Source organism: Desmodus rotundus, chromosome 7 (assembly GCF_022682495.2).
Source record: "Desmodus rotundus isolate HL8 chromosome 7, HLdesRot8A.1, whole genome shotgun sequence".
In the NCBI taxonomy this organism is placed as follows: domain Eukaryota; kingdom Metazoa; phylum Chordata; class Mammalia; order Chiroptera; family Phyllostomidae; genus Desmodus; species Desmodus rotundus.
The window spans coordinates 61,128,386-61,153,649 of record NC_071393.1 but is presented as its reverse complement, the minus strand read 5'-3'; positions in this window follow the sequence as shown (position 1 = coordinate 61,153,649).

The following is a 25,264-nucleotide window of genomic DNA, read 5'->3' as shown; positions in this document are numbered from 1 at the left end:
AATATAATTTTTAATATTGCCAATTTTTTTAACTTCCTATGAATGGTATCCTACTGCATGTGCCCTAATATGACTTGCTTTTTATCATTCAACATTATAGAGATTCAAATGTTGTGTGCAGCTATTGTTCATTTACTTTCACTGTTAGAATGTTTTTTTAATTGTATGATTGCTTTGCAATTATCTACTCATCTTCCTCTGATAGACACAGTGTTTAGAGTTTGTGGCTGTTGAAAATGAAGTCATTTTGAATGTTCTTATTCATGTTTTCTGGTACACATGTGCAAAATTTCTCTGATCTAAGATTGGTAGTACTGGGTAAAGGGGTATATTTACTTTAAGCATTCTAGATAATTTCATAAATTTTATAACAATTGATTCTCTCAAGAGCAGAGTTTAAGAGTTTTTATTGTTTCTCATCCTCACCTACCCCTAACTATGTCATTCTTTAATTTCTGTGAGCCCAGTATATGTGAGAATGTATCCCATCGTGGATTTTTAGTTTTCAGATCTGTGATTTCTAATGAGTTTGAGAATCTTTTCCTTCCATTTTCCCCTGTGTAAAATTCTTTTTTTATAAGTTTTGGTCATTTGTGGGGTATAGTTTTGTTTTTAATTTTCTTACTAATTTGTAGGAGGCTTTTAAAAAAACTTTCTGGACTTGACCATTTTTATGGTTTTTATTTACACAATAGCTTTTCCTAGGTGGAACATTTAAAACTTTAATGTCTCTTTTGAGGACTGGAAGCTCTAAATTTTATATACATCAATCTTTTCCCCTATCTCTTACACTTTTATTAAATACTTCCCTTTTTCAAAAAGAGTAAAGAAAATATTACTTTTGAAAATAAATTTAAAGTATTTAATCCACTATATTTGTCAATAATATTACTTTTACTTGGCCATTTCTCTTCCTCATAAATTTTAAAAATTTTGTTGAGTTTATGATTAGAATTACATTAAATATCTAGATGAAATTGGGAAGAACTGATATCTTTAACATATTTATCCATTAAAATATTTTTTCCAGCTCTTTATTATGGATATATGCACAATTGATCTTTGTTTTTAATAAATGTATTGATCTTTTATTCAGCAAATTGCTAACCTCTCTGTCTCTCTTATTAAGATAACTTGTCTGCATACTATTTGGGGTTTTAAATGTAGGTACAATATCTGTGAAAGTTTATTTTGTTTCTTCCAATCTAATCCTTAACGCCTTTATTATTTTTGTTTTGACTTGATGCTGTCTAGTTGCTCCAGTATATTGAATAAATGAGGTAATTATGGATATTCTCATCTGTTCCTGAAGTGAAAGGAAATTTTTCTAATATTTCATCATATTAGAATTTGTACTGTAAAAAACAGTATTTTGAAACTGGAATTTCATACCTCACCTAAATCATTCTGATGTTGATTCAGGAATAACATTTGTTGACAAATACTAACAGTTAATGTTGTAGAAATTGAGGCTCCAGAGGCCTAAAATTGAGTTTATGAAGATCTGTCTAATATGCAAACATATTTGCATATTATGAAGATTTGGAAGAAAACAGGGAGAACAGAATACTAGGGAGGACCCCAAAAGCAGAATTTCTTTATAAAAAATTGCATACTTATTCTTACATGTTTAAACTTCAGTCACTTTTAAAGTACCCTCCATTTGATTCAATACACCTATGAAGGCATTTTTTCCACTGCTCAGAACAGTTTTTGAACACATAGATGTTGTTGCCTTTTAGTGCTGCTGCTGTCTTTTGTTTCACTTCTGCACCGGCAAAATGTTTCCCTTTGAGGACTTTTTTCATTCTGGGAAACACACAAAAAAGAAGCTCAGTTGAGATCAGGTGAATGGGTAGGGTGGGGCACGGGGGTCACACTGTTTTTGGTCAAATACTACTAAATGTTCAGCATGGGTGTGGGCAAGTGTGCTTGTGAATTACCCATCATGAAATGGGCAAACACACTGGCAAAGTCTTCAGAAAAAATTCACTGAAGCTGAACATAGCCTCTGACGCCATGCCAGCGGGTGCACTGACACAGAACACTGCTCTAGCGGGGTAGGCCTGTACTACAAGGGACTTGCCCTCCAGAAGGTAATTCATTTTTTTATTAATTTCATTTATAAATTAATTTTCATTAATTTATTCAAGACATGGTTTTTAGGGGTCCCCCTCATATTTTAGTCTTTCCTTTCTTTTTTACTCTTCCTTTCTGCATCCTCCAGGGTTCTAACCCACTTCATTCTATTATTATTATATGAAGAAGAGAGTAGCCATTGTTTGATATGATAAAGATTGAGGGAATAAGTTTGAGGGAGAAACATGGGTAGTTCATCTGTTATGTTTTTTATTATACTTGCTTATTAAATATCCAACTGGTAGTGTCAAATGGGCAGCCAACTATAGAGTCTGAACTTCAGAGTAGAAGCCCAGGCTAGTGATAGAAATCTGGGAGAAGTCAGTATATGTAGATGACATTTAAAGTCATAAGACTGGATGGAATCACCTACAGGTGAGTAAAGACAGTAAAAGAAATCAAGGGCAGAGGACTGGGAACTCATAATTTAAGATTTGAGATATCAAGTTAAACTGACCAAGGAGACTAAGAGACAAGTGAAGAAAGAACCAACAGTGCACAGCTCACCTGAGGCCAACTGCTGAAACTGTTTGAAGAAGAGGGAAAAATCATTTGGTCAGACAATAGGTCAAGGATGAAGAGGACGGAAAACTGAGTGCTTGATTTCAACACAGAAATCATTAGTGACTTTCATACGGATTGGTGAAATGGTTGAGGATAGGTCCGATAGACAACAGGAAGATAAGACGTGTGAAACCTAATATGTACACTTAACTATATATTATAGCTTCTATGTGCTCAAATGTTCTTTTATGTCTTCAGTTTTAATGACTAAATAGTGTTCTTACATGTAGATGTGCCTTTAATTTAGTGTATTTAATTAATTCTATATGTTTGGATACAGGGATTGTTTCCTTTCCCTTTTTGCTTCTAAACACATACTGGAATAAATATTTCAAAATACATTTTTTAATTTCTCAAAATCTCTATTTCTTCAGGTTAAATTGCTAAACTTGCTGGCTCAAAGGATAGATGTGACATGTCATATCATAGTACATTAAAACATGTTATGTTATGATATCTCACAATAGAATACCAATTGTTAATAGTGAAGTTAAGAACCATATTTATCTACTATCAATCCAATAAATGCAAATTAAACCTGTTGAGAGGATATTTAATCCGAATTTTGAGAGCTATTCTAAGACTCCCTGCTTAAGTGAAAGTAGATGAGAGTCAAATCTGGTTAATATTTTTTTTTCTCTCTCATTCTTTTATTCAACATTTTTGAGTGAGTACAATAGGCTTAACCCTGGATAAAACAATAACTGTAAGACCAACATAATCCTATTGAGCTATATAGCCTTACGGCACTGAGCATTTTGTCAGGTAGCAAAAAGTATGTAAGGTAATTTTGTCTTTATCTCCTCTTTCACCAGTTGATAAATAGGATTTATATAATTTTTGGTGTTTAACTGATCTCTTGATGTGACATAAGGACCATTTATACCAGGGATTCAAACAGAGCCTTGACTGAGCTGGGAAATTTTGAGGTTAAGTAGTCTCGTTCTTTCTATTACTTCTGATAATTATATTGCCATTTATCATGGGATCGATACTTATGTTTTGAGGGCTGGGCATGAGGGGTGAATGTCAGGGAATCAGAAAATGCTCCAGTGTAGGGGTTTTGGCTTTTATATATTGCTGGTGGTGATTGGAGGATGATAGGGTGGTGGGGGTGATGTATTAATTTATTCAAGACATGGTTAAATAAAGATAAGGTGTCCTCTTTGGACTATGCTTGAAGTGTGCAGAGTCTACTCCTCTGAGGCCAAGAGATAAAAAAGAGAGGTCCATAAAAGCTAAGATTCTTCAAGGCAAATGGGCTTCTTTCCTCTCTGTTACTAAAGTAACCTAACTGGTTAAACATGAAGTGGTGTTTGGTGGTTGTAGTAAAAACAAACACAATTGCCATTATACTGGTAAAGAGAAAAGATGGAGAGAGGGAGAGAATATGTATGTTTGGAAGGATGCAGGGGAGAGACACTCTCATACACTGTTAGTGGGAACCTGAATTGGTATCTCTCTGGAAAGTAATTTGGCAACAAGTTTCTAGATCCTTGATATGTCTTACTTCTAGTAACTTATCCTGGGAAGATACTTGGAGGTATTCTCAAAGATTTATGTATTATGTTGTTTATTACAGTGTTATTTATAAGAGTAAGAGTTGAAAACAATATAAATGTCCACCAATAGACACGTGGTATAATAAATTAAGGTATATGCAGGTGATTTATTACTGTGCAGCAGTTTATAATCATATTTTCAAAGACTAGTTGATGGCATGGAGAAATGTTCACAATATTATGTTAAATTAAAACTGTCATATACAAACAAAAAGCATTAAAGAGTCACCACTTATTGAACATTAATTTTGTGTGAGGATATGCATTCAGGGCTTTACAAACACCTCATTTAATAATCCTCCAACAAAGCTACAAGATAGGTATTGCTATTCTCAGTTTACATATTGTGAATCTAAAGTTAGAGAGTTAAGCTGCATTTCAAGTTCAAATTGTCCTACTAAATGGAGCAGCTTCAAATATGCAGAGGCACTGGAGGAAAGATGTTTCTTAAAATTAAAGAAATTTTATGTGTTTCAAGTTCAAGGTAGAGAAAAAGTTGCAGATTATGAAATAAAGTTAAAATTTGCAGAGCACTACATTTCTCAACATAGTTTAAATTAATGTGATAGGTGATGAAGATACTGTCAAAGTGATTTTAATTTGCATTTGTTTGATGATTAGTGACATTGAGCATATTTTTGTATTGCAGCTGCCGTGGAAAGCAGTGTAGAGTTACCTCAAAAATTAGAAATGGAACTGCCTTATGATCCAGCAGTTCTGCTTCTGGGAATATATCTGAAAAAGCCCAAAACACTTACTCAAAAGAATATATGCACCCCTATGTTATTGCGGAGTTATTTACAATAGCCAAGATTTGGAAGTAGCCCAAGTGTCCATCAACAAATGAGTGGGTAAAAAAAGCTGTGGTACATTTACACAGTGGAATACTACTCACCTATGTAAAAAAAAAAAAAAAAGGAGAAATCTTACCTTTTGTGACAGCATGGATGGACCTGGGGAATATTATGGTAAATGAAATAAGCCAGCCAGAGAAAGGCAGGTACCATATGATTTCACTTCTATGTGTAATCTAATGAATGAAATACACTAACAAAAAATAAAAACAGACTCATAAATACAGAGAACAGACTGACAGCTTCAGAGGGGAGGTGGGTTGGGGGACTGGGTGAAACAGGTGAAGGGATTAAGGGAAAAAAATCTAGACACAGACAATAGTATGGTGATTACAGAGGAAAGGGGTGGGGGAGGTGGAGGGAGATGTAAAGGGGATAAATGGTGATGGAAGGAGACTTGACTTGGGGCAGTGAACACACAATATACAGCTGATGTGTTATAGAATTGTGTGACTGAAATCTATGGGATTTTATTAACCAATGTCACCTCAATAATTTCAATTTTAAAAAGATGCCATCAAAGTTTTTAAGGAAAGGAGTAAAATGATCTGATTTCTGTTTTAGAATGATAGCCTGAGAACTTTACCAGGGATGACTTTCCAGTAGTAGACTGGGCTGTATGTTTCTACACCAGCTGGTAAAGGTCTCATCTGTAGGGAGTGATGCTGGAGATGGAGAACGGGCAGATTAGAGACACATTGTAAGGACAGAATTGACTGGGCTCTGAGACAGATGAGATGTTAAGTTCTAAGACACAGGAGAGGGAAGAGACAAGAATACTTTTAGCTTTCCAATTTTTGTGGCTATATGCACAACACTAACTAATGAGATAGGGAAACCCTAGTTCATATGTAGGACGGATGACCCTGAGTTTGGTTTTGAAGAAGTTTTATATGAGGAACCACTTTAAGGAGGCAGTTAAGATGCAGAAGGTTTTGGAGTTTGGGGGAGAAAACTATGTTGAAAGTATAGGTTTGAGGGTTGTTTGCATATTAAAGTTATTTGAAGCCATGGGAGTGAATGAGATTTTCAACAGAAGGGCCATAGAGCAGGGCTTCTCAAATGGGCGTGGATGGGTGTACCCAAATTGCCTGGAGAGACTTTCTAAATTACATATTCAGTCATTGTCCACTCCAGAGATTCTGTTACGTAACCCCCTCCCTTTATAGGGGTTTGGGAGAGCGTGGTTTAAAAAAATACAAAGGGCTGAACTATTTTTCTAAACTGCCAACTATACTGATAGATGCTTACTAGACACTTATTAAATAAATGAAGAATGTATGGGTGCAATTAGATTCTTGAAGCAATCAATACTACCTGAATGAAGTGTTATGGCTAATATAACTCTGATCACATACTTAATTGGTGAAGGGATGTACCAAGACAGATATTTTCTTTTTAGCAGCAGAAAGAAATCGCTTAGCACGCCTGAACTTAAAATATATGTGGTTTACATTTCAACATTATACCTATAATTAGGTGTTGAACCTTTGACTTCATTTTCCCTCAGGAGTAGTTTCCACACAAACTCATAAGGGCCTCTTTTATCTCCAATATATCCTAAATAGTGTGTATTTTTCAAGGGAAACTGCTACCAAGTCATGTTTTTTGTAATTTTTGTACAATTATTAAACAAAACAGAGGAATCCTAAAAAGCAAAGAGAATGGATTGAATACAAAAGGTGATACCTGAGCTAAGAATATGAAGGACACAGAAAAATGGAAGAGTCATATGGGTGAGCTATTAGCGAAAGGAAAAGAGTTTGGGGTGAGGTTGGTAATCTCCTCAAGTAGAATACAAGGTAGGGGTTTTAGTCCAGACCATCTCAGTCCAGAACATCCCTGAAGGAACCAGGTGTTGACACTGGTCACTCTTCATATGCAACATTTGAAGATATGGCCCCTAATTCACAAAGGTTTTCACTTGAATTATAAAGAAAACCTTCTGTGTGGATACAGAAAGACCAGAAGAGGAGCATCAGAGAGTAACAAAAAGTACATGGATGCTCCGTATCCTGCACATCTCGGCTATTTCAGCTCTTCTTGGTTTTAATGTGACATGATATTAATAATCATGTATTTCCAATGTTGTCTGTATACTAGAAAGTTATAGTGAATTACAAGAACTGTAATTTTCTTGCTTTATAGCTTCTAACTCTTCCAAGGAAGAAAGGAATTTGGATGGTAATTCAATAAACTTCCGTGGTGTTGCATTCAACTACATTAGAAAAAAATAAGATGACAGAGTTCTGCCATTAAAAAAATTTGGTCTCTTTTAAACAAGCCAGACTGAAAATGAATAAAAATACAATTAAATTAGTTTATCTATGAGTCAGTTAGGTGGAGCACTGTGTTAATCTCATGTAGGACAAAATCAGCTGAGAGTTGGATTCTAGAATAGGAAATGAACTGCTGAGGACACCGTTGCAACATTTCAAGCCCCAGTTCATGGATGAGGATCTGGACCTCAGTTGGGATAATGGTAGTGGAAAGTAGAAAATGGATACGGGGCACAATTTAAGGGTAGAATTAAACAGACTCATAGACACCCCTCCCATATATAAGTTCAGAAACACACACATAAACACACACACATCCCATTGCCACTCAGCTCTTCTTTCCTGTGTGCTTTCATCATATCCTCAGGTGTGTTGCTTAGAGGGTCCTAATATGCTTAGGCACATTCCAAAGGCAGACAGCATGTTCTCACAATTTGTCTTGCAGTGTGAACTCTCCCAAGAGGGCTAGATTCTGAAACCATATGCAGCATACCTGGAAGTCTGGCACTAGGAAGAACAGGGAATGAAAATCTTCTTTGGGTTTGGTGGTGCAAGAGATATCAAAGCCAAGGCTCATGTAGAAGAAAACTAATGTCGGGAAAATTTTTGGAATAAAGACTTTCATCATTTTGCAACATTCCAGATAACATTTCTTGTTCTATTTTCTCATACATGTAGGGGAAGTTCAGGAGATTGAAACTGATTCTATATGGCATCTCTTATTGATGTACTTCACTGACGAGGCCTTGGTCTTTCTGTGGGTGTCCTGAGATTAATCTCCAAGGTCTTTGATTAGTGTATAGGGGAGCATACTTTCTCATATTCAGTTTGTTAAACCATGAATGGCATGAACTCTTTAAAGGGCAATCTGGCTATATTTATCAATAGCCTTACAAATATAAGCCTCTTCTAGATTTAATGTGACAGGTTAGCTCCTTATCTGACTCTAAGGCTGTGGTCCCAAAGACCAACTTACCTTAGTTGTACCTGAGGACATTGTTGAGAAGAGCTTGATGCTGTTTGTCACTGCTCTCCTAGCTATCTCATGATCTTAGCTGCTTCTGGCTGGACACCCACTGTCCACACATCTCCTAGAAGACTAGGCCCTCTACGTCACTCTGAGTTTCTGCAATTGGTATTGCTTAGGTTTCCAATCTGCAGTACAATTCTTATTTGCCAACTTTGTGGTTATATCAATGTTTTACTTATAGGAAGACATTTTTTCTTCATCATGGAGGCAAAGAGTTCCCACTGTCTCCTTGTTCCTACATCTCACTGCAACCTATACTCCCAAATAGGTATACTTTTTTGTTTTTGTTTTTGCTAAGGTCAAAGGCCTTTATCAGGTCCTTTACCTCCCCCATGGGAATCTCAGTAAACAAAGAAAAAAGGAAAGTTCTATTTATCAAAGAAGAAACCATTGTGAAATAGCTTCTTTGTGGACACATAAGCTTTCTTTGCCATTGATCTTTGTTGTAAGACATCAAATATCTGGTAAACCCACAACCTAATTTTATCCTAGAAAGATAATGAAGAAATGAAACTGCTATTCAGGTAAGTCTTGTTCAGATTGAGTACAATGTTTTTTCATGTGTCTGTTAGAGAAAGTTTTGGTTATAACTCAGCTTTTGATAAATGGAATCTTGTTGATTTGAACTACAGGGTCATGGATACTGGAAAAGCACCCTGAAATCAAGTTAATAAATACTTTCTCTCTCCTACCTTTCCCTTGATTATGCCCAAAATTGGGGTTTAGTAACCCAGAACAACCATATTTAAAAGAGAAAGGGCAAACTTTCTGACCCTCAGATGAGATTTTTGGGAGCTGCATTGGCAAGAGGGACTGTAGTGCTATGTGTATCAGAATGTACTGGGGATAGTTCCAGTAACTCGTTTGTATTAGTGTCTACTAGACTGAGAGGGTTGGAGGGGCTGCTCCAAAGGTGGGGGTGCTGGAAGCTGAGGCAAGGGGTGTGGAAAACTGAGGACAAATTATGCTCTGCTTTTTATTATTTCCTTCCTTCTATTCACTTTGGCCTTTGTTTGTTTTTCTTTTTCTAGTTCCTTTAAGAGTAAAGGTAGGTTGTTTATTTGAGATTTTTCTTGTTTCTTGAGATAGGCCTGTGATGCTATGGAGGCCTATCATGCAAAAGATATTTGCATGAAATATCTTTTTCCATCTTTTCTACATTTAGTCTGTGTTATCTTTGTTCTGAGGTGGGTCTCTCATACAAAAGGGTCTTGTTTTCTTGTCCACTCACCTACCCTATGTCTTTTGACTGGAGCATTTAAGCCATTTTAATTTAAAGTGATTATTGGTAGATATGTATTCATTGCCATTTTATTCTTTTAACTATGTTCCTTCGTTGTTGCCCTCCTTCTCCTTCTTCTTCCTCTTCTTCCTCTTCTTCACTCTTAAACATTTCCCTTAATACTGGTTTGGTAGTAACAAACTCCTTTAGCTTTTTCTTTTCTGGGAAGCTCTTTATTTCTCCTTCAGTTATAAATGATAGCCTTGCTGGTAAAGTAGTCTTGGTTGTAGGTTTGTGTTTCTCATGACTTTGAATATTTCATGGCAATCCTTTCTGGCCTGAAATGTTTCTGTTGACAAATTAGCTGACAGTCTTATGAGAACTCTCTTATAGGTAACTAACTGTCTTTCTCATGCCACTTTTAAGATTCTCCATCTTTAACATTTGCCATTTAATTGCGATGTGTTGTGGTGTGGGCCTCTTTGGATTCATCTTGCTTGGGACTCTTTGTGCTTCCTGGACTTATGCATCTTTTTCCTTCTCCAGGTTAGGGAAGTTTTCAGCCATTATTTCTTCAGATAGTTTCCTCATCCCTTGTTCTCTCTCTGTCCTCTCTCTCTGGTACCCCTATGATGTGGATGTTGTTATGCTTCATGTTGACCCAAAGGTGGAAATGAGGACAAATTCCAGCTAGAGGTGTATGAATCTGCTATAATTGGCATTCAAGAGGCTCTAAATTGGCTATCTTAGGCCTGACCTTCTGGGCATGGACACAGTTACCGGGATAAGGAAGAACCCCAAAGTAAGTGTCTTAACTTTCTTCCTGAGAAAATGATTAATCTGAGATCAGAGCCAATGAAGGGAATGGGTGTCTTAGCTGATGCCAGGTTCAAAGCTTCAGGAGAACTGGTTTTTACAGGGTTGTGAGGTGGAGCTAAACAGGGAACCAGAGAATGGAAGATAGTATCTGAGAGTAAAAGATGTTTCAGGACCAAGATAATCTAAACTAAACCTCTGATTTAGAGAGGGTGAGAGGTAAGAGTTTAAGATAGATGGAGGGGGGCTAGGAAGGAGGAGAAAGAGATCTTTTTTTTAATGTTTATTTTTTATTTTAAGATTTTATTTATTTATTTTTAGAGAGAGGGGAAGGGAGAGAGAAAGAGAGGGAGAGAAATATTAATGTGTGGTTGCTTCTTGCACATTCCCTACTGGGGACCTGGCCCACAACCCAGGCATGTGACCTGACTGGGAATCGAACCTGTGACCCTTTGCTTTGAAGTCCAGTGCTCAATCCACTGGGCCACACCAGCCAGGGTGAGAGAGAAAATCCTCCAGATGCTGTTATAAGAAATGAAGGTTGCTGTATGGATGCTGTGGATTTGTCCAAAGGTAGAAAGAAGTTGCTATGATGCAGAGATAAGGCACATGACCCAAAGGAAATAGTACACAGTACACTGCTTAACTGTAGGTGACAATACTTCAGAGTTTTTAAGGTTAAAGAATGAGTAAAGGTGATGTCAGATTTCTTTTTCTTAAATTTATAAAACTGAGAAAAATATCTTTAGAACACATTAAAAAAAGAAATACTTTTAGTGGTATGAAGACTATCTAGGGGACATATGCAATTTAATTTTTAAAAGTGTTTGGAATATATGTATATTCAGGCATAATGGTCAGTATCAGAGCAGCTTTGATGATTAAAAAAGAAGAAAACTGAAATTTAGAAAAAATCCTTGGGAATATAATTTCTGGGTAGGGATGTACTGATTTTTAATGTCATCTCCACCAGAACTTTTAACTTTTTCCATGGAGTTTGAATCTTTTACAATATAGTCATTTGCTCTGGTTCTGTAAACCAGCCTCAAACCCAGATTACCCAAATCCTGTTGATCTGGTGAACTGCCAATGTTTTCCATGGTAACGGGGCATATATTTGCTTGGGGAGCTTGTTAAAACAGATATATGATTTAGTAGATCTGGGGCAGGGCCCAGATAATGCTGCTGATGTGGATCTGAAGACCCAAGGCTGAGTTGCAGGGCATTAGGCTACTTTTGCTGTATAAATTATACTGTTATAAAAGGCGTAGTCTCTATATATGAGGTAACTATAAAATTGACATCAACCCTCCTGCCCAATCATCAATCTGGTCTGCAACTTATTTTTCTTGAGTTTAAAAGGAAGTCTGTGCTCATCAGAGAAATGTAACTATGGGGGGAAACCTGAAAATAGGTGTAGGTGAGTTTGTAGGAAGCAAAGCAGCCTTTTGGTTTTTTTCCCAATAGGAAATTTCAGGGCAAATAGAATTTCTGTGGAGTTGACTTTTAGAAACTCTGAAAAATCTTTCATAGTTATCAAGAAACTGTACTCCTTGTCTCACCTGGAGAGGAAAAAAAAAAAAAACCATGTTCCTTGCCTTCCAAAGCATAACGTTACCACAGTTCTGAAGTACCTGAGAGTATCTTTGCCTAAGGAAGGGATTTGAGTTCCTAAGAGTCCTGTGCAGTGCACTTCAAAGTCATCCCTCCAAGAATGTCAATATCCTTTGAAAACCTCAGCTGAATCATCATCATTATAGCTCAGACAATAGGCATCTGAACATCTCACAGCATCTTCTTTCCAGTGTATATAAAGGGGAGTTTAAATTGTGGGATATTGTGTCATGGCTGGGGGTGAGGGTGCAAATAAGGCTTTTTCTAAAGGGAACAGTGAACTCACTATCTAACACAGGAATTTGAAAAAAGTAAGTCTTATTTTTTAGCTTGAGTAAATATTTTTTATTGCTTGACAGAAGAAGTGGAAATTTCTGCACAGTATTTTGCAAGCGTGACACATAGCCTTGACGTATAGGAGTTTACAAAGGGATGGTTGGCCAGGCTCTGACTTACATACCCCAGCTTGTTCTCCCAACAGAACATCTTGTGATTCTGAGAACTTGGTCTCAACTCCTTAAGTAACCCTAAAAGGTACTGAGGAGTCCAGTTTTCCTGAGGAATAGTATCTCCAATTCCAGACAAGTGTTAATTTACTTGAATGTATTATACACTTGAATTTAGCCAATATTCCCTGTGGGAAACAAGGAAAGGTTTCTCTCCCCTTTAAACGCTATGTGTTGAACTATTTAAAGGACAAGCTGTTATGTGTTATCTCAACATGTTTTCTCATCTCTGCTAACCTCATGTATGTTTTCTGTCAATAGAATATACATTTTAAGAGGTGAGAAAGTGGTGTTTATAATTACACTTTGAATCCAGAATGAATTCAAATGCATTAATAAATGACATTGACTATCATCAACATTAAGGACATTTGTAGTAGCTGCTTTCTGGTTCATGAATAATGAGTTATCTTGGTTTTAATAATTCACTTAAAAATATTTTCCCCCTATTCTTTGTGCAGTTGCAAGAGATTTCTACCTCACCTTCGATGATTACTAGTTATATTCCTAGAGGGCAGATATAAGTTAATGAGCAACAAGGGAGAGGGTAAAGAAGCAAGAACAAAAACAGCATATTGCCTTCAAGACTATTAATGTCCCTTTGTGGAGGATAGCAACAGCTAATGTCTGGCAAGAGCAGTGGAGGAAGAAATTGCTGCAGGTTCAGGTGGGAGAGTGAGTCACCTTGAGGCTGGCACTGCTGATGAGGTTTGGAGAATAATCTTTCCATTAGGAGTTGGTCCTCCTTTGAGGATGGGAGAATTATTAATGTCCAGTACTTGAAATGTTTGATTTACTTCTTGTGTACTGCACAGGAACAAAGCATTAATAGCCCCACACATCACATTTCCACAGAGGGTTTCTGCAAATGCATGTATTCTCAAAAATGTTAGGAAGTTTTAGTTTGGGGATACTTCTTTTGGTGTGTGGGTATATATCACTGTGCAGAGATGTTAAGTTATTTAAATGGGTAAATAAATAAGTAGGTAGGTAAATAGACAGCTAAATAGGTATATAGATGTATGTCATCACATATGATTTTTAGGAGAAAAATGTCACCACATATTTATTTGTCTATACTGTGTCCCTTTGCAAAGTACCTGTTTATGGGAAAATTGTTTAAATTTAGATATTGAAATAGTTAATCAGTCATTTCTAATATACTCACATATAGCCACAAAAATGTTTAGTCAATTTTATTAATAATAAAAGTGTGATTTTTTTTATAGTGCTGGATTTGGAATTGTGTGCCTACTTTGAATGTCAAGTCATCGTAATGAAGTATTAGCTTGCTTTGGCTTAAATTTGTATATTTTATTCTTACTCACTTCTAAATACCTTTCCTTAATCCCTTATTTTTGGCTTAGTTGATATAATTATCATTCCAATTTATTGCCTCCTGAATAATAGATTCTAAATCATTCTCATTTTGGTCTTTGATTTCCTATTAAAAATCCTGAAGCTGAACAGCTAATGATGCTGTTGATGCGTGACCGGGCTGCATGATGGGTTTTTTTCACTATTGTACAATATCCCTCTTACCCCATCAATTATTGTTTTGGGTTTTGCTATTGCATTTTCTCTTGTTATTTAGTTTAAGAAGTTGGAAATACACATTTATAGATAGCTCCTGTCAAATAACCTTTTACCTAATAGGTGTTTTTACTTCTAATTGATGTAATTTTGTGGATGACACTTCTTCCTTGAAGGGGCTCTGGGTAGTTCTGCATACAATTGTTTTATGTCCCTCTATTTCCATCTACAGGAGTTTTATTTTATTTTATTTTTTAAAGCTTATGTGTAGGAGGCAAGTCATTTCAGACACAGGCTATCCAGTACTCTTGGGAGCTATAACAGATCTGTGAATTTGTTGAATATATTTATTTTTCCCAAGATCTAATCATTAAAAGATGCCAGAATCCCCCATGTGAGAGAGCCACCATTTAGTTTCAAATTAGACAAATAGGTTTCAAACTGGTCTTATTCACCACTCACCACAGACAATAGTTTAGGAAAATCTGTGATCAGCTGGCTAGCTTAGTCATACAAGAAAAATTTGATACTTGTTTGAAATTTTGATATCCTAAGGTTATTTTATAATAAATCATTCAAAAATGTTTTATGGAACATAAAGGTTTTCATTAAATATTAATTCATGGCATGTGATTAGCTAACTAAAACAATGCCCTGATCAGTTAGAGGAAGTACTGAGCTCTCAGTGCTAAGGAGACCACATTTATTGCTACAGCCTGGGTCCCCTTCTCCCATGGCAAGCTTCCAATTGAACAACTGGATTCTGTGGTCGCCTGGGGAGTCATGTCACAATGTGACTGAGGGAAGAAAAGTCCATTCTACTGCTGGAAAAATCATAAAGGCACATTTTCTACTTTTTATGAAGCAGACAATCATACCATCTTATGAAGAATATTAAAGAACTGATACCACTTTGCCCTTGCAAATCTATCATTTGTAAATAATGATGCTGTCGTGTGCATTTGATGTATATAAATACTATTGAGGAGGAACATCAGTGACTCAGGCCACTAGGGAGGCATACTGTGTAGGGTGAGTTATTTGACATTTTTTTTTTGCTCAGTAAAAATATCTGTTAATATTCTATCTCCCTATGCTCTGACTTCATCTACACCAATCAACTTATTATTTACAGGCTTTCCATGTTAAGTATTGAGATAGGAGTGCTCAGGTTAAGAATAAAAAAGAAAGAAAGAAAATAAGATTTCTGATTAAAAATAAATTGATATTCTAGGTTATACTTCAATCTCTTAGAATATTATTTTCCTTCTTTTATTGAACAATAATGACAGTTTTGTGCCAGGCATTTTACTACCTGTCAAAGATACCACAGTAAACAACAACAAACATGGTTATTTTCTAGTGGGTGAGGAAGATAGTTATCATCCTCTCTTTTTCTATGCTGCCCTTGCCAATATACCAACAGGAAATCCATTATCTCTATTTTCAAGATGTATCCAGAATCTGATTATATCTTAACCTCTCCCCTGCTACCATCCTGGTCTGAGCTACATGCATGTCACACATCAGTTTGGGTAATAGTTTCCTAAAAGATCTCGCTGCTTTTATTCTTGCTACCTTTACACAAGATCTATTCTCAACAGAGTAGCCAGAGTGTTGTTTTCAGCATGAAAATCAGACCATGTAAGTTTTCTGCTTAATATCCTGCAATGGCTCTCATTTCACTGACAGCAAAAGCATCTCTCCAACTTCATCTCCTCATCCCTTCCCTTGCTCACTCCAGCCACATTGGCTTTCCTGCCTTTCCACGGACCACATACACTCAAACCTCAGGACCTTTACACTAGTCCCCTGTGAAAAGAATGATCTTCACACAAGAATCCGCTGCAAGTTTTTACTAAAGTTCATTTACTCAGTCAGGCCTTCTGTGACCATACTATAAATTACAATCCATTACAATCCATTCTATAAGCACTCCCAATTTTCCTTACCCTGCTCTAGTTTTTTCTGTTATTTAAAATCACTTTCTAACATATTATGCAAATTGCTTATTATTTATATTATTGATTTTATTTTTCTCCCCTAGAATATAAGTGCCTTAAAGGTGGAGACTTTGTTATCATTATCTCCTATGGCAAGCTTGCCATATAGCAGGTAGTCAATAAATTTTCAGAGTGTATAAATAAATAAGCCAAGTAAAAATAAATGAATAATTAAGAATTTTGATCATAGTTGACATAAATATTGATCAGTATTTGCTTGCATTGTTTTAAGTGCTTTAATATAAATTGACATAACAATACTTTTTTATCCTTAAAACAACCCTATGAGATAGATACTATTATTATCTTTATTTTAAACACATAACAACCTATACACAGATTCTTGGCCTAGTCATAGAACTCACAACTCATAGAGTTGGGGTTCAAAGGCAGACAACTAGGCCACAAGGAGGCTGCGCTCTTAATTGTGATATATACTCCTTTTTTGTTGTACTAGTGTGAGTAAAAAGTAATAGCAGGGGAATTGGATCTGGTTTGGGGAGTCAGGGGAGGCTTCTCAGTGAAATGACTTTGAGATAAGGCAAGTAGCACTTAGGTGGTTGGGAAGAACAAGTCTAAGTCAGCTCACTTTTTAAGAACTGAGATGATGGAAACTTTTCAAACTGAGGATTAGTTTTCAGGAAATTCAGCTAATGCCACCAGGTCAGTGAGCTTTTATTGGCAACACCTCCTCCTTTCCACACCATGTTGGTGTCGGAAGAGATGGACTCGTCTCCTCGTGTGGTTAGTTACTGGTTGGAATACGTGAAGAACCCTTCTCAGTGACTGCACACATTAAGCAGAATGTCACTCAGCTTTTCAACTTACAGGACACCACTCAGAAGGCAAACTTCTTACACATTCTGTTAAGTGGACTGGGGAGGGTGCTGTTAATGGAGTTGATTATGGTCCCTTGTGACTGAGTGGGTTTCCCTAGCAGGACTAGGGCAATAAGAAGAAACTAATTGGTTCCTGGAGGTGGCTTTGCCTGCCTTGGAGAAAACCTCAACAGCAACTATTCTGAGAATTGACAGCATGAGGTAGTGGGTAGATTACGCATTTATATTTCTGTGCTTAACTGCAAATGGGGAAAATAACTAGAGCATGCACATACCAAAAGTCTCAGATGGGTATGGCATCTGGCTTCCTTTTCCTAGTACCCACACCCTTATACTTCTCTCAATGTTCATAAGCATTCATTGGGGTTCTAAATATTCCCCCACAGGCATGAGAAGTGAACCACAGTGGATTTTTAAGAACTTCATTATAGCCAACACTCCTAAACAGCCCATCTCCATGTTACTTGTTGATAACATGTTACTCCATGTTATCAGATGTCATATAATTTATGTAATGCCGACATTGGCTATGAACCACACTGGCAGGAAAGTTTACTCTTTCTTGTACCTCACACAGTTGATAAAGCATATTTTCAACAAAAGTGAAGTTCAAATATTTGGGACTAAAATTCTTGGGTGTCAATTTTTTCAGCCAATGTTTTCTTATCTAGTAATTGGTAGAAACTTTATGTGATAACTAGCTTTTTAAAAATAAATTACATTTTTAAAGAATTATATGTACTCATTGGTAATATTATTTAGAAACTTATATTTTACAAATTGGTTATTATTATTATTAGGCTGGTAAGGTGAGGAAATGAAACTCAGTTTGTCTCCCAAGCTTTATTTATTTTTGCTGTCCTAAGCCCAGTCACTGCCTCGTGAAGCATGACTTACACTTTCTAAACTCATGCCAGTTGCTCGCCTAGAAAGCCCCTTTTCCCATCTCTGTCTCTTAAAATTCCATCTTTTAAGAGCTTCTCTGATCAATCCAATAGAAAGGGAGTGTCATATTTTTAAAAATGAGTATTTTCTATGCTAATGTGACACATCATTCCTTTATTCAAGAAATATTTATTTTCATAGAACTTTTTAAATGTTATGATAAGTTTAAGAACATGAATGTGAATAAAATGTACTTAGTTTTACACTTATGAAATGTTTAGTTAAATAATCGCAAATATGAATAAAGAGATACTCTGGTAAAAGCTGTGACGAAAAACTGCAGGGCGTCCTGAGAAAGAATAATGTTAAAGAAAATAATTGGGGGGAAGGTCAGAGAAGGCTTTCCTGAGGAAGTACCATTTTACTTGAAATCTGATGGATGGATAAGAGTGTTTGAGGCCAGGAGTAGAGGAAAGAATTTTCAAGACAAAAGGAATTACATTAGCAAATTCTGAGGTGTGAGAGGCCTTGGTGCATTCCAGGAACTGAGAAATAGTCAATGTGTTTTATATTTTAGTTACATGTGAGCCTTTCTTATGTCTCTCAGTTGGATAAGAACTTGTTTTTACTTCTCTGTGCTCCATAATGATCAGCATTCTAGGTGCTCAAAAAATGTGCTAGAGGACTTTGGCTTCCCATAACTATAAGTAATGTGTTTTGAACTTCCCCTCCTATGTAAATAACTACAAAAAGTGGACCAAATATATGAGACAATGACTTTCAGGTATTTTGGGAACAAAGAGAACAGTCCTATCATCCTTGATAAAAGGAAAAACCACAAGGGAGACTTCTTATTATCCCCAGATTTCTACCGGAGAGAACTTTCACCTTTGCAGTAGGGAGGTGAGTAGAACAGAGAGCAGAAACCTCATTGAGGTGAGGAGTACACATGAGAATTTGAAGCTGCTGAGGCAGCTGGAATTGGAAGAGCAGGGTGCAGAAAATGAGGCAGCTGTACAGGGAAGGCGCCCTCGAAGTTTGCATGAAGGTTCACCTTGTGTTGTTGGCTGAGGGCTAAAGTGCCCATGCCCAGGGCCCTGAGTCCACAAGGCTGAGCACAGAGTGGCTTCTAGGAGGCCGGGAGGAATCCATACACGCTAGCAGTTGCATGAGGCTGAAAGGTGTCAGAATCTGGGCCAGCAGAGTGGAGAGATGTCATTGAGCAACTTAGGCATCAATTAAGATTAAATGCCATGGAACAGGGGCCCCCAACTCCCAGGCCACGGACTGGTAGTTAGGAACTAGGCCACAGAGCAGGAGGTGAGCAGCCAGGGAGTGAAGCTTCATCTGTATTTACAGCTGCTCCCCATCACTCACATTACTTCCTGAGCCTCGCCTACTGTCAGACTGGCAGTGGCACTAGATTCTCACAGGAGCAGGAACCCTACTGTGAACTGCGCATGTGAGGGATCTAGGTTGTGTGCTTCTTATGAGAATTCAATGCCTGATGATCTGAGGTGGAACTGAGGTGGTGATGCGAGAGCTGAGGAGTGGCCGCAAATACAGATTATCACTAGCGGACAGGTTTGACTGCACAGAGAGCATGATAAATCAATTGCTTGCAGACTCATATCAAAACTCTATCAGTGAGTGGCAAGTGACAAGCTGCACCTGGTGGCAGGCTTTATAGTGGCAAGTTGATGTACTTCAATCGCACAGTTGCATCTGGTGGCAGGCTTTAAGTCAGAATCCCACACTCTTTTTAGTCTGTGTGTGGCCCTTCCATTATTTTATTTATCACTTCCATCTGCCTCTTTTCTGCACTATGCATTTGTCTGAGTCACAGTTTTGGTAAGCCTACCTGCTAATGCTAGCATGTGATGAGCTGTATAATTATTTCATTATATATTACAATGTAATAATAATAGAAATAAAGTGCACAGTAAATGTAATGTGCTTGAATCATCCCATAACCATCTGCCCACCCTGGTCCATGGAAAAATTGTCTTCCATGAAACTGGTTCCTGATGCCAAAAATTTGGGGGACTGATGCTGTAGAGGAAAGAAAATGCCCTAAACCTAATTAAACAGCAATGACAACAACAACACAACAAAAACTGAAATAAAAAGTACAAAACCAAGCCTAAAAGGATCATGGTAATCTACCACTAACTCTGATAAAACAAAATTTAGGACTAAATTAGAACAATACACACGAGACTCCCTGTAAGGAAACAGATACAATGAAACAGTTACCCAACGGGAGAAGAAGCCAGAAAATGTTGGCCTTTGTCAAGGAAAAAACCATCCAGTGAAAACAGGTGCCAAAAGATGCTCTAAAGAATCACAGTTATAAAAGAGCAGAGATTTTAAAACAGCTATTAGAAACTCATCCAAAGATTTAAAGAAAAAAATGGGCAAATTTTATCAATGAAATAGAAACTATAAAAAGAAATTGAAATTCTAAAGTTGGGAAAATAAAACATCTGAATGAAAAACAAAAAAATCCGAATGCTTTAAACAACAGCAGAAGAAAGTACTAATAACATTATCTAAATTAGAAGAGAGAAAAAATATTTAAATATTAACACAGTTTCAATGACCTGTGAGGCAATAATGAGTCAAACATAAACATAAAATACCAGGAAAAAAATAGCAAGAATGCATCAGGAAAAAAAAATTGAGTAAATAATAACTAAAAATTCCCCAAATTTGGTAGAAAAAAAATACCATACATATGCAAGAAGTTCAATAAATCCCAAATAGGATAAGTCTAAGAAACAACATTGTAAGCTTATCAACATACTCAGTTAAAAAGAAATATTATGTACAACTTTGTACCAATAAATTTGACAAATTAGATGAAATGGATAAACATCCTAGGAAAAACAAACTCTAAAACTGACATAAGAATAAAAAGAAAATGGAAGAGTTGCTTGCTTATTAAAGACATCTAATTCGTAAGTAAATACTTCCCCACAAAGAAAACATTAGGTTCAGATAACCTCACTGGTGAATTCTGCCAGATATTTAATGATTAACATCAATGTTACACAAACTGTTTTGGAAAAAAATATAAGATGTCACAGCATTTCCCATGTCTTTTCATGTGGTCATCATAATGATAAAACCAGCATAAACAAAGACATTAAAATATAAAAATAAAATCACAGGCCAATATTTCTTACAAACATAGTTATAAAATTTCTTAACCAAATATTAGCAAATGGAATCCAGCATTACATAAAAAGAATAATACATACTAATCAAGTGGAGTTTATCCCAGGATTTTAAAGTTGTGACAAGATTAAAAAATCACATTAATTAGCAAAGAATAAAAATCATATAATTATCTTAATTGAAGCAAAAAAAGCATTTGAAGACATTTAACACTCATTCATGAAAGATTCTCAAATTAAGCATAGAATAAAATTTCAGTTATAAATGACATCTATAAAACACCTCCAGTTAACATTATTATTATATACATTTTTTTCTAACATCAAAATAAGGTGAGTAAACTCTAACCACTTCTATTTATACTGAATCTCCTAGGTATTGCAATAAAGAAAGGAAAAAGAAATAAATCATATAAAAATTGAAGAGAAGAAATGAATTTGTCTTTATTCATAGATAACACGATTGCTTGATTATGTATATAGGAAATCCTATAAAACCTAAAATAGATCCTATGACTAAATAAAAGAGAAAGATTCTAGGATACAAGGTCAATATAAAAGAATCAATTGATTTTAATAGGTAAGCAAATAATTAAAAATGTTAGTAATCCATACCATTTAATAGAACCAAAACATATAAAATAATTACGAATAAACAATGAAATACATATTTAAGTCCTCTACATTAAAACCTACAAACTTTTGTTAGGAGAAAATTTAAAGACCCAAATAAACACCATATTTATGAATTAGTAATTCAGTATTTTTAAGATTCTCATTTTCTTCAAATCAACCTATACATTCAAGGCAATTGCAATAAAAAAAAAATCTCATCATAGACATTGGCAGGCTTATCCTAAAACACATAAAAGGTTAAAGATCTATAATAGACAAAGAAATCCTTAAGAGAGGGAAGATTTTTTGAGCCATTACACCAATTTTAAAAATTACTAGTAGACACTGTGTGGCAATGGAATAAGAATAGGCAAACAGAGAAATAGAAATAAATAGAACATGTAGAAATAAACACCTACCTAGCTGGTCCAGTGATGCCAATGTAATTTAATGGGGAAAAAAGTCCTTTCAATAAATAGAGTTGGAAAAACTAGATAATGTAAAAAAAACAGTGAATCTTGTTCCCCACCACTTGTCACATACAAAAATTAAAAGCAAAAACTATAAAACTTCTAGGATAAGAGATAGAAGGATGATTAATATTATGACCTGGGGTTAGACAAATATTTTTTAGCCACAACACTAAAAGCTCTAAATATTAAACTTAAAAGATAACTTTGTCTTGATTAAATTTTTAAAAGTGCTCATCAATGGATGTCATAAAGAAAATGAAAAGATAAGACACAGATTAGGAGGAAGGTTGTCCCACTACCCATATGTGACAAAGGATTTTTATCTAGAATATACTAAATACTCTTACAACTAAACAATAAAAAAGGCAAACAACAGCTTTAAAAAACAGGCAAATAGACATTTCCTAGGGGAAGATACACAAATGGATAACAAGGACATGAAAATATGTTCAATATCCTTAGCCATAAGACAAGTTAAAATGACAGCATGATAAGATTTCACTCCCAACAAAATGGTTTAAAATAAAAAGATGGACAACACTAAATGTTGACAAGGTTGTGGAACATCTAAATTTTTATGTATTTCTGATGGGTCTGAGTACAAATTGTTGTGCTTTAAAAAATCTGGTAGGTCCTTATAAAGTTAATTATATGCATACCATATGACTCAGGATTTCTACTTAATATTGTATAAAGTATAAATAACAAAATCAATATTATTTCTCTAAAAATTACAACAAAGTTAGTAGCTTAAATCAAAACAATATATTACCTTTCTGGAATTCAGAAATCCAAAATGGGTCTCACTGGGTGAAAATTCATTTTTGTGCCTTTTCCAGCTTTTAGAGCCACCCTCACTTTGTGGCTACTGCTCTCTTCCAGTTTCAAAGCCAGCAATGGCCAGCGAGGTCCTTCTCCCGTACCATCACTCTGCCACTGACTCTCCTGCCTTCTCTTCCACACGTAAGGACCCTTGGAATGACATTGGGCTCACCTAGATATCTAGAACACTGTCCCTGTTTTAAGGTCACTCATTAGCAATACTGATTTCATCTGCTACCTAATTTTGTCTGAATTCCCCTTTCTGATGGAACTAACTTATTCACAGGTTCTGGGGATTAAGATGTGGATGTCTCTGAAAGGCCATTACTCTGCCGACTACAGATTTTTATCTAAAAGAAATGAAGATATGTTTATGATATACTTGCACAAACTGTTTAAAACAGCTTGATTCATGACAGCACATAACTAGAAACAGCTCTAGTGTTTATCATCAAGGGAATGGGTAAACAAATTACAGTAAATTATTACAATGGAAAACTACTCTAAAATTTTAAAAAGGATGATTTAATTGACAAAATCCCTAAAGCATTACATTGAGCAAGAGAAGCAAGATGTAAAAAAGTAAATGCTATCAGATTCCATTTTTATGATAACCAGGATCATCAAAACCAAGTAGTGGCGGTAGAAATAAGACTACTGGTGTCTTTAAAGGGGCAAGATTGACTGGAAAAGGGCAGAGGTGAAATTTTTGAATAGGTGATTGAAATTTTTTATATTTTGGTTGGAGTGATTACACAGGGGGATGTGTGTGTGTGTGTAGGGGATGTGTGTGTATATATATACACATGAGACTGACACGCTACCTTCTGCGCTAATGAGGCACCTAGCATGTACATATGTAACAGTACTCATAAGATCTGTGCATTTCACTATGTGTAAATTTTACTTGATAATACAAATTAAAAATGTACTGGAGTAATAAAGAACAAAAATCTATATTTCTATAATTAAACAAACAAAAAACAAAAAGAAAGAAACAAATAGTAGTGGCCAAGATATCACTGTTGCTTGTTTTTATGAACTTACAAATTTAATTTTTTTTAAGTATACCATTCAAGTTCAAATTTAATGTTTATATAAACATTTGCAAGAAATCATAACATGGATATTCTGCCTTCTTCCTTTGCTAGAGATACTTTAAATCTTTTCAAAAAATGTAAATCAGATAGTTTTTTTCAAAAATTTTGAGGTATAATTGACAAAGTTGTAATATATTTAAAGCATACAACATGGTGATTTGATAGACGTAGACAATGTGAAAGGATTCTATGAAATTTCCCTCCAGGCCATAGTGGGGTTACACTTGTATTTATAAAATGAAGCCAGAGGCCTTAGTGGTCATCCCCTAAATAAATTATGAAGCTTCTACAAAGACATCTGTGCTGACTAACCTGATGGCACTTTGCAATTACAGTCTTGTGCTTCATAATGACATTTCAGTCAGCAACAGACCACATATAAGACGGTGGTCCTGTAACATTATAATGGAGCTGAAAAATTCCTGTTGCCCAGTGACGTCATAGCCATCATAATGTAGCACAACATAGTATGTGTCTAGGGTGAGTCTGATGTAAACAGACCCACTGCACTGCCGGTCATATAAAGGAATAGCACACACTGTTATGTACAGTACATAATTCTTGATAATAATAACAACTGTTACTGGTTTATGTATTTACTATACTATACTTGCATTATTATATCAGAGTATACTCTTTCCACCTGTAAAAAATGTTTCCTATAAAACAGTATGCAGCAGCCTTATACATCTAATGTTTACTATGGCTCTTGATTGCATCATTTTCTCTTGTGCTTGATGTGCTCTTGTGTCATTTTATAAGTTTAGTGTAGCCTCAGTGTACAGTGTTAGTGTATACAGTAGTGTACAGTAGTCCTAGGCCTTCACATTTACTAGCCACTCACTCTCTGACTCGCCCAGAGCAACTTCTAGTCCGAAAGCTCCATTCAGAGTAAGTGCTATGTACAGGTGCGCCGTTTTTTATCTTTCGTATCATATTTTTAAAGTACCATTTCTACATTCAGATACACAAATCCACTGTGTTACAACTGACTATGGTATTTAGTAGAGTAACCTGCTGTACAGGTTGGTAGCCTAGGAGCAATAGGCTCTATCAGATACAAGGGGGGACCCAAAAAACCAAATTACTTTTTAGAGGGCAGGCCCCCTGTAGTATAAGCTTTCCCCTCTATGTTAGTGTTGTGAGAACCCATCTGTATCAATGTTCAGATCTGTAACTGGTGTTGTGAGAGGCTGAGTTTGGCTTCAGTGAATTTGTTTTGAAGACTC